At 43.3% G+C, this 7,937-nt stretch overlaps 1 protein-coding gene across 6 annotated transcripts in view; it reads left to right on the top strand.

The window, feature by feature from the left end:
- Positions 1 to 7,937, top strand: part of LOC117827231 (solute carrier organic anion transporter family member 5A1-like) — a 35,176-nt gene that overhangs the window by 8,031 nt on the left and 19,208 nt on the right. The window lies entirely within an intron of this gene.

Below are 7,937 nucleotides of genomic sequence, written 5' to 3' on the forward strand. Positions count from 1 at the left end.
CAAGTTCCTCTCCACACCAAACTGGGAGAGCCAATTATTGATGGAGCCGGCTTTGTGCACGGGTCGGTCGTCATTGTCACACAGGAACGGCAAAGTTGGAAGCGCTCCTTTTGTGTGACGCATCATTGTCTACAGCCTAAAAGATCCACCGGTCAGCAGCTGGACACAATGTCTGCACGCACACACTCTCACCATTTGGCGGCTGTGTGCATTCCAGCAGCACGCCACATTTGAAGACGCGTCTGCAGCGAGCGTCCAGCAGGCCTCAGTGCTCTGCTTGGAGGCACACCATCAGCAGGAACAAAGACCGCCAAGCAGGCAGCACTGAGTTCCTGAGGCCTTTGAATTGCCCTACATGTCTAATACTTGTTCCAGATACTTCTGTAGCCAAATCAACTGTTTGACCTGCAAACCCCCCCCCCTCTCCTCTCCTGCCTTTCTTTTTCACTTGCTTCCCCAGAAGTTCTCGCCTCAGTGGACTCAAACAAGGTGAAGCCTAATTAAACCAACAAATAAGAGCGAGGTTATGAAAGAGAGAAAGGGAGGCGGAGGGAAGAGAGGAAGGTCTTATGTGCATTCCTGCCGTTCAAAGGGAGTAAAGTAAAAGTCCCTGAAGGGCTCGACGAAGGTCCGAGCCCGGAGTAGGTACGACGGTGCAGCTTCACCGTGACCGTTTCCAGGGTGTTCAAACAGACGTGTTTAAAAATGTTCCCATTCTGCAAAAGTCACAAGCTCTACTCGCCTCTTTGGCAGGAATCAAAAAGTGAGAGCTCGTCCGGCAAGACCCACTTGACCAGTAAACTTTGGCATGCTGTTGCTTTTGTGACGGCTGAATGGAAACGTTTGTTTGCCGGACTAAATAGTTGAGGTCAGTAACAGCAGGAAGGCGCAGAGCAGAGTCCCTGGTAGTGTTTGGCTGCAGGAGCATGTTGGTGAAATGAGCGACTCCATGTGCTTCCATACGGTGCGTCACTTTCCTTTGCGCACAGCCTCATGCACTGATGGCTCCTGTGTCAGCTTCACCTCATCCAGTCCTTTAACATGTTGACTTCAGAAGCTGGGGATCAGACCGTTCGATTGGAGGACGACCTGCTCCATCACTTGATCCACTGCTGCCCGTGTTTCCACTCACACTGCAGCATCCTAACACCTAAGTCTCGTCTTGAACTTTATTCACACATGCACAAAACTCTATAGGTGCATTTGGACCAAGAGTTCCAGGGTCTTTCAGCCCTCAGATCTACTTTCCCCTGAACTAAAAGGTTCCTGTGCCCCCATTGTTGTCTGTGTTTCAACCGCAGGCTGAAGTCCCGGGTAGATTGTGTAAATCAGACCAGTGACGTATGGAGAGAAAAAAGTAAATGCACTACACCACCAGACCAGTAGAGGGCAGTACAACAAAGACGAACGCCATTCATCACAGATGACACCATAGAAGCAGACGGACAGGCAGGTATCATTATGAGCAACACAACAGTTAGCCTGTTAGCATGAAGAGACTCAGCTGGTGCTGTTTTAGATGGTGCTATATTTCATCACAGATGGATTCACTGAATCAACACGTGAGAGGAGATAAGCGCGAGTAGCAAAGACGTTTCAACACGGCTTTAAAATCCTTTTGAACTCAAAAAGCCGTGATCGCAGAGATCGGCCGGTGTTTTGGTTTAAACAGCGACCCTGTTAACTGGAGACTCTCAGCCGGATGCATCCCTCATAAACGTCTTTAGACGATCATTAAATATCTGATGAGGATATTTTGAAATCTTAATAAAAACTAAACTAGTTTGCATTCCCAGGAACTCCCTCTGTGTTTCAACAGCTGTGTAAACTCCACAAACACTGACACGTTCAGCTGAAGGTCTCCAGTTTACAGGGTCACTTTTAAAACCGGAACACCGGGAGGAGAGACGCATTCACGGTGGGCTGAGAGAAGACTACTGTTACAAGCTGCTAAATCAAGAGAATCACAGCTTCTTCTTTTAAAAAGTACACACACATACAAAAAAGATAGAACAAATAAAAACTAATGAAAGAAAGAGAAATCAAGTGAATCACAGATGTGAAAAAATTGACAAAAAAAAATGAAAAAAAAAAAATTGACCAAAAAATTTTGAAAAAAAAAAATTTGACCAAAAAAAATTGAAAAAAAAAAATTGAAAAAAAAATTTTGAATTTTTTTTTTTTTGAAGAATTTAAATCTTGAAGAAGAAAAATTTGATTTTTTTTTGGCAAAAACAAAATGAAAAAAAAAAATTGGCAAAAAAGGAGAATCACAGCTTCTTCTTTTGAAAAGTACACACACGTAGTTCAGGGGTAAAGTCCGTCTGGTTGAAAAATGCCTTAAGGGCCCATTTGTGTAATGGCTGGACGTGGTAGTTAGGATCAGAAAACTACGGGCCCAGGTCCGTAGTGTCCTGATCCTAACTACCATATTGACCCTGTATTACATCAGTTTGAATGGAGCCCTCTAACTGTGTCCCTGAAACACAGCTCGGTCCTCTGCAGTGGTTTAATAACGCCCTCCTGCAGCACCAGCTTTTAATACTGAGCCCCTAACACTTGTGTAACAATAGAGGATGGAAACATTCATTCCTCTTTCTTTGCCAGTTTCCTGAAAATTAGGTTACCATTGGATGGATACAGGGCGGCTGTGGAATTGGGTTAAGCAGTCGATTAACCTGCTGAGAAGAAAAGTATCACAAAGTTTTGAAATATTCAGTTTGCATGTTATTTAAAGGGCCTGTTAGCTTTTTTTTAAAAAAGAAACACTTCCTTATTTTAAAGTTATTTTTTGCAGACTTGACTCTCGCTCTTTCTTCTGCCTGTCGTTTATAGTGTTTCTGATATTGACCATGAAGTGTGAACAAAGACCTGACTGTACCGAGAGGCCTCTTAGCCTACTTAGGTTATTATGTTAGAGGGAGAACACGAGACGAGCAGAGACAGATGATGTCTTTAAATCTGCAGCTGTACTGTGGATTCAGCAGGAACAGCATCCAGATAGACCTCTGCTGTGTTGTTTGGCCCGCTGCTCTGTCTCTTTTTTTTAAAACACAGATTGATCAGGCTCTCTTGCACAAGCAGGGCGGGATTTCCTGGCACACGCCAAAACAAAATCAATCTGCGCCGTTGGTCTGGTAATCCCTCGTCAGATCAGAGGTGTCCGCTGTTAGTGGAGATAAAAAGACAGATTTAAACTTGGTGTGAATCTTAAAGATGGCCGTGCCCTCTGGGATCAGAGCCAGTGAAGCAGCAACACAATGCAACATATTCTGTTTGAGCCCCGCCCTGAATAATAAGAACAAGGGACGTCACTGCAGGACAAAGATGGGGTTCATTCACTGTCGTTTGTTAGAAGATGGAGAATCCAACAGAGGAAAACCACTTCTTCACTAAGGACTTCAGCTTAGGAGCTACTTGATATGTCATTTGTCGGGATAGGGATGGAACAGAACAGGTCTAGACCGTACTCTCTGTTCTATTATTAACAAAGACCCAACATCAAGACCGGATCAGATCCAGTCCCATCTTACAGACAAGACTCAGTCTGATCTCATCTTAATCCACCATGAGCAGAGCACTTTGCAGCATTTAGCAAGTTACAGTGGCAAGGACAAAGTTCCTTTAACAGGCAGAAACCTCCAGCAGGACCAGACTCATGTTAGACACACATCTGCTGAGACCGTGTTGGAGAGAGGGATAGAAGGAGATGAAGAGAGAGAGAGAGATGATAGTGGGGAGACGGATAGTAGTAGTTGAAGCAGCTGGAGTCTGGCACGTCCACAGCAGCAGAGATCCAGAGGAACCTACGAGACAAGGGAGCTCAGGGACTCCAGAAAGGTCTAAGAAAATAGAAAAGAGAGGGAGACCAGAAGAAAGAAAAAGAGGAGAAGAAATTGTGAAGGAATGTGAACATTTTACAGCTCAAGTAAAAAAACATTAAAAATTTAATTTTGGTTCTAGAGGGATAAGAAAGGAAAAACTGAAAATTTTACATCTCAAGTTAAAAAAACATGAAAAAGTGAAATTTTGCTTCAAAAGGGAAAAAAAGGAAAAAGTGAAAATGTTACTTCCTAAGCAAAAAAAAAAATTAAATTTTTTTTACAGCTCAAGTAAAAAAACATTAAAAATGAAATTTTGCTTCCGCAGAGATAAGAAAGGAAAAACTGAAAAATGTAAATCTCAATTTAAAAAAAACATGAAAAAAGTGAAATTTTGCTTCAATAGGGAAAAAAGGAAAAAGTGAAAATTTTGCTTCAATAGGGAAAAAAGGAAAAAGTGAATTTTGCTTCCTCAGCAAAAAAAAAAACAAAAAAGAAAATTTTACATCTCAAGTAAAAAAACATGAAAAAGTGAAATTTTGCTTCAATAGGGAAAAAAGGAAAAAGTGAAAATTTTGCTTCAATAGGGAAAAAAGGAAAAAGTGAAAATTTTGCTTCCTCAGCAAAAAAAAAAACAAAAAAGAAAATTTTACATCTCAAGTAAAAAAAAACAAAAAATTGAAATTTTGCTTCAAAAGGGAAAAGAAAAAAGAAAATTCTGCTACTAATGAAAAAACACCAGCCTTTGTGGAGACTTGAATGTTAAATGCATGGATTAAACACTTTGCTGAATCATATACATTTATGTCCAGGTACAGACTTAGGGACTACTCCACAATCTCCCATGACTCTGGGGTTGATAGTTGAGCACTTCCAGCCTCCGCTCTTCAGACTTTGGGCTTCCCCCCTGATTTGAGACCTTATTTGTGGCATCACTTCCCAGTTCTGTGGCCCTAAAGGTGAAGCACCCTGCTGTCTTCTGTAGGACAAACATTGTGCTCCTTTTCCGCCCTGCTCTGCGTTAGCCTACATAAGCTCATGCCCAAAGGCGTGACAGACATCCACTAGAATAATTCAGCACAATATTGCTTTGTAACCCCGATAAGAGACGCTCTGTTTGGCTCCCATGCGAGGCAGCGGGCCACGCCGCAGCCACTTGAAATTTTAATGTGCCAGCTCAGAGATGCAATATGGTCCTCGTTGGGTTCCTCCGCGCCAGCTCCTCTCTGGTGTGCTTTGTCATTTTACCTCAGACCTGGAGTTTCTGCACAACTGTGACATGGCAAAGCTTTTTTTTTGTAATGCTACTATAGTGCTAGTGATGAGGATTAAATTATCAGATGTGACAGGGTTTAGATTCACAGTGGAGTCAGACATGTCTGCATTTTATGCTGATGAAAACAAGCTTATGAATCAGCCTCTCTGATTGGATCAGCAACATTATTTTGGCTACATGCGAGAGGGAGGAGAGAGAGAAAAGAAAAGGGTAGCATACAGGTGATAAAACCAGGACCAGGATTTTACTCCTGTCATGTCCACCGCCTTGTGTGTTTCCTACAGAAGGAGTCTGAACCTGTTATAGAGGAAGGGATGGTTCACTGAAGACCACACTCCTCCTAATGTGTGTGTGTGTGCTTACCTCTGGTCTTAGAATATGAAGCCAATGTGGAAGTGTGCACAACCGCACAGGTCCGGGGGCTTCCAAGGGGGCGGGGCCTGCAATGCTGAACGTGTCTGATTGGTAGATTAACCGCAGTGTTTTTATTCCGCCCTCCGTCCACAATAACATCACACACATCTGTGATTCTCTTGATTTCTCTTTCTTTAATTAGTTTTTATTTGTACTATCTTTTTTGTATGTGTGTGTACTTTTCAAAAGAAGAAGCTGTGATTCTCTTGATTTAGCAGCTTGTAACAGTAGTCTTCTCTCAGCCCACCGTGAATGCGTCTCTCCTCCTGGTGTTGCGGTTTTAAAAGTGACCCTGTAAACTGGAGACCTTCAGCTGAACGTGTCAGTGTTTGTGGAGTTTACACAGCTGTTGAAACACAGAGGGAGTTCCTGGGAATGCAAACTAGTTTAGCTTTTATTAAGATTTCAAAATATCCTCATCAGATATTTAATGATGGTCTAAAGACGTTTATGAGGGATGCATCCGGCTGAAAGTCTCCAGTTAACAGGGTCGCTGTTTAAAACCAAAACACCGGCTGATCTCTGCGATCACGGCTTTTTGAGTTCAAAAGGATTTTAAAGCCGTGTTGAAACGTCTTTGCTACTCGCGCTTATCTCCTCTCACGTGTTGATTCATTGAATCCATCTGTGATGAAATATAGCACCATCTAAAACAGACCAGCTGAGTCTCTTTATGCTAACAGGCTAACTGTTGTGTTGCTCATAATGACACCTGCCTGTCCGTCTGCTTCTATGGTGTCATCTGTGATGAATGGCATTCCTCTTTGTGTTACTGCCCTCTACTGGTCTGGTGGTGTGGTGCGTTTACTTTTTTTCCTCCATACGTCACTGGCCTGATTTACACAATCTAACCAGGACTTCAGCCCGCGGTTGAAACGCAGACAACAATGGGGGCACAGGAACCTTTTAGTTCAGGGGGAAGTAGTTCTTGGGGCTGAAAGACCCCGGAACTCTTGGTCGAAATGCACTGTGTTATAGAGGGTGAGCGTTGAGTCTTTTATCAAGCTATCAAGTTGCATTATGGGAGTTGTACAGCCATTGTTTTTGGAGCTTATCCCAGATTAGGTACATAACTTCAGGGCATCCTGACTCTGATATGATCCTGTCCTTTCTATTTGATTTAAAACCTGTTTCTTGTGAGTCCATACCTTTTGTGTAGCAGTATACAAAGTCTCCAGAGACTCTCTTTAAGTTGTTTCAGCACTTCTGAACACTTTGCTGCGCTGTAAACTGAGGCTCAGGAAAGGAACAAAGTGCAGGAGCGTGTTCACAGATTTCATGGCGGCTGCTGTCGGCGGTGGCGGCCCGTTGGGAAGTTGTAACGAGACAGTGCTGGGTCAGCAGTTTGCCATGACAACGCTGCCATGCCCATAACATTTCATTGTGTCTCTCCCCTCTCTCCTCATCCCGTCACGGTTTGGCCCGGCCTGGCCCCGGCTGTGTCTGTCTGTCTCTCCACATGACACGGCGTCCTCTCTCAGCATTTATCCTGCTGTGGCGTGGGCCGGACGAAAAAAGATGCAGCTGCTGATTTGCAGAGTTTAAAAAAGCTGCATGGCACGAAAACACTCATCCATCAACCTGCAGAGACGTAATGAAACCTCAAATAAAACTCCAACCCTGATTTATGTGTGTGATTAATGCTAAATGGACTGGAAGCTTACAGGGTTCAGCTTGTTGATTGAAGTCCACGTTTTCCTCAGGCTCCTGAAAGCTTTAACAAAAAAACACGCTGTAATTTCAAAATTTCATTTAACATTTAACGACTCTCACACAGCTTTTCCTCTACTTCACAGCGGTCATCAATTTCCTTTTACGGCCGTGTTGAGGAGCCTGTCGCTGGTCCACACTCATGTAATCAGGGTCGTAGAGAGACCAATGTTGACGAATGAAACGTGTTAGTGAAGCGGATTCACCTGAGAGGGCTCTTTGGGCTGCTTCTCTGAGAGTCGTCGTGATGCTACAAAGTTCAGAAGGAGAAGAAGATGTAAAAGAAAGCTCAGGATGTGACTCAGCACTGCTCAGATTATGTGTTTAAAAAGCAACGTTCAGGTTGGAAACCTTCAGGGGGTCAATGTGTTTTTAGAATCTGGTCCTGCTGGAGGTTTCTGCCTGTTAAAGGAAGTTTGTCCTTGCCACTGTAACTTGATAAATGCTGCAAAGTGCTCTGCTCATGGTGGATTAAGATGAGTCACTTTAACTCTTCCTCTCCTCTCTCTGCCTGTCTCTCACTTTAACTCTTCCTGTCCCATTAAAGTTACTAACCATAGACCTTTCTGGAGTCCCTGAGCTCCCTTGTCTCGTAGGTTCCTCTGGATCTCTGCTGTAGATTCCTTTTTGGGGTCTGTTATTCTTTCTTTCTTTCTTTTCATTCATTCTTTCTTAAATTTTTCTTAACTGGCTGTCCTTCTTTCTTTCTTTCTTTC

The sequence above is a fragment of the Notolabrus celidotus genome, chromosome 15 (assembly GCF_009762535.1).
Source record: "Notolabrus celidotus isolate fNotCel1 chromosome 15, fNotCel1.pri, whole genome shotgun sequence".
Lineage (NCBI taxonomy): Eukaryota > Metazoa > Chordata > Actinopteri > Labriformes > Labridae > Notolabrus > Notolabrus celidotus.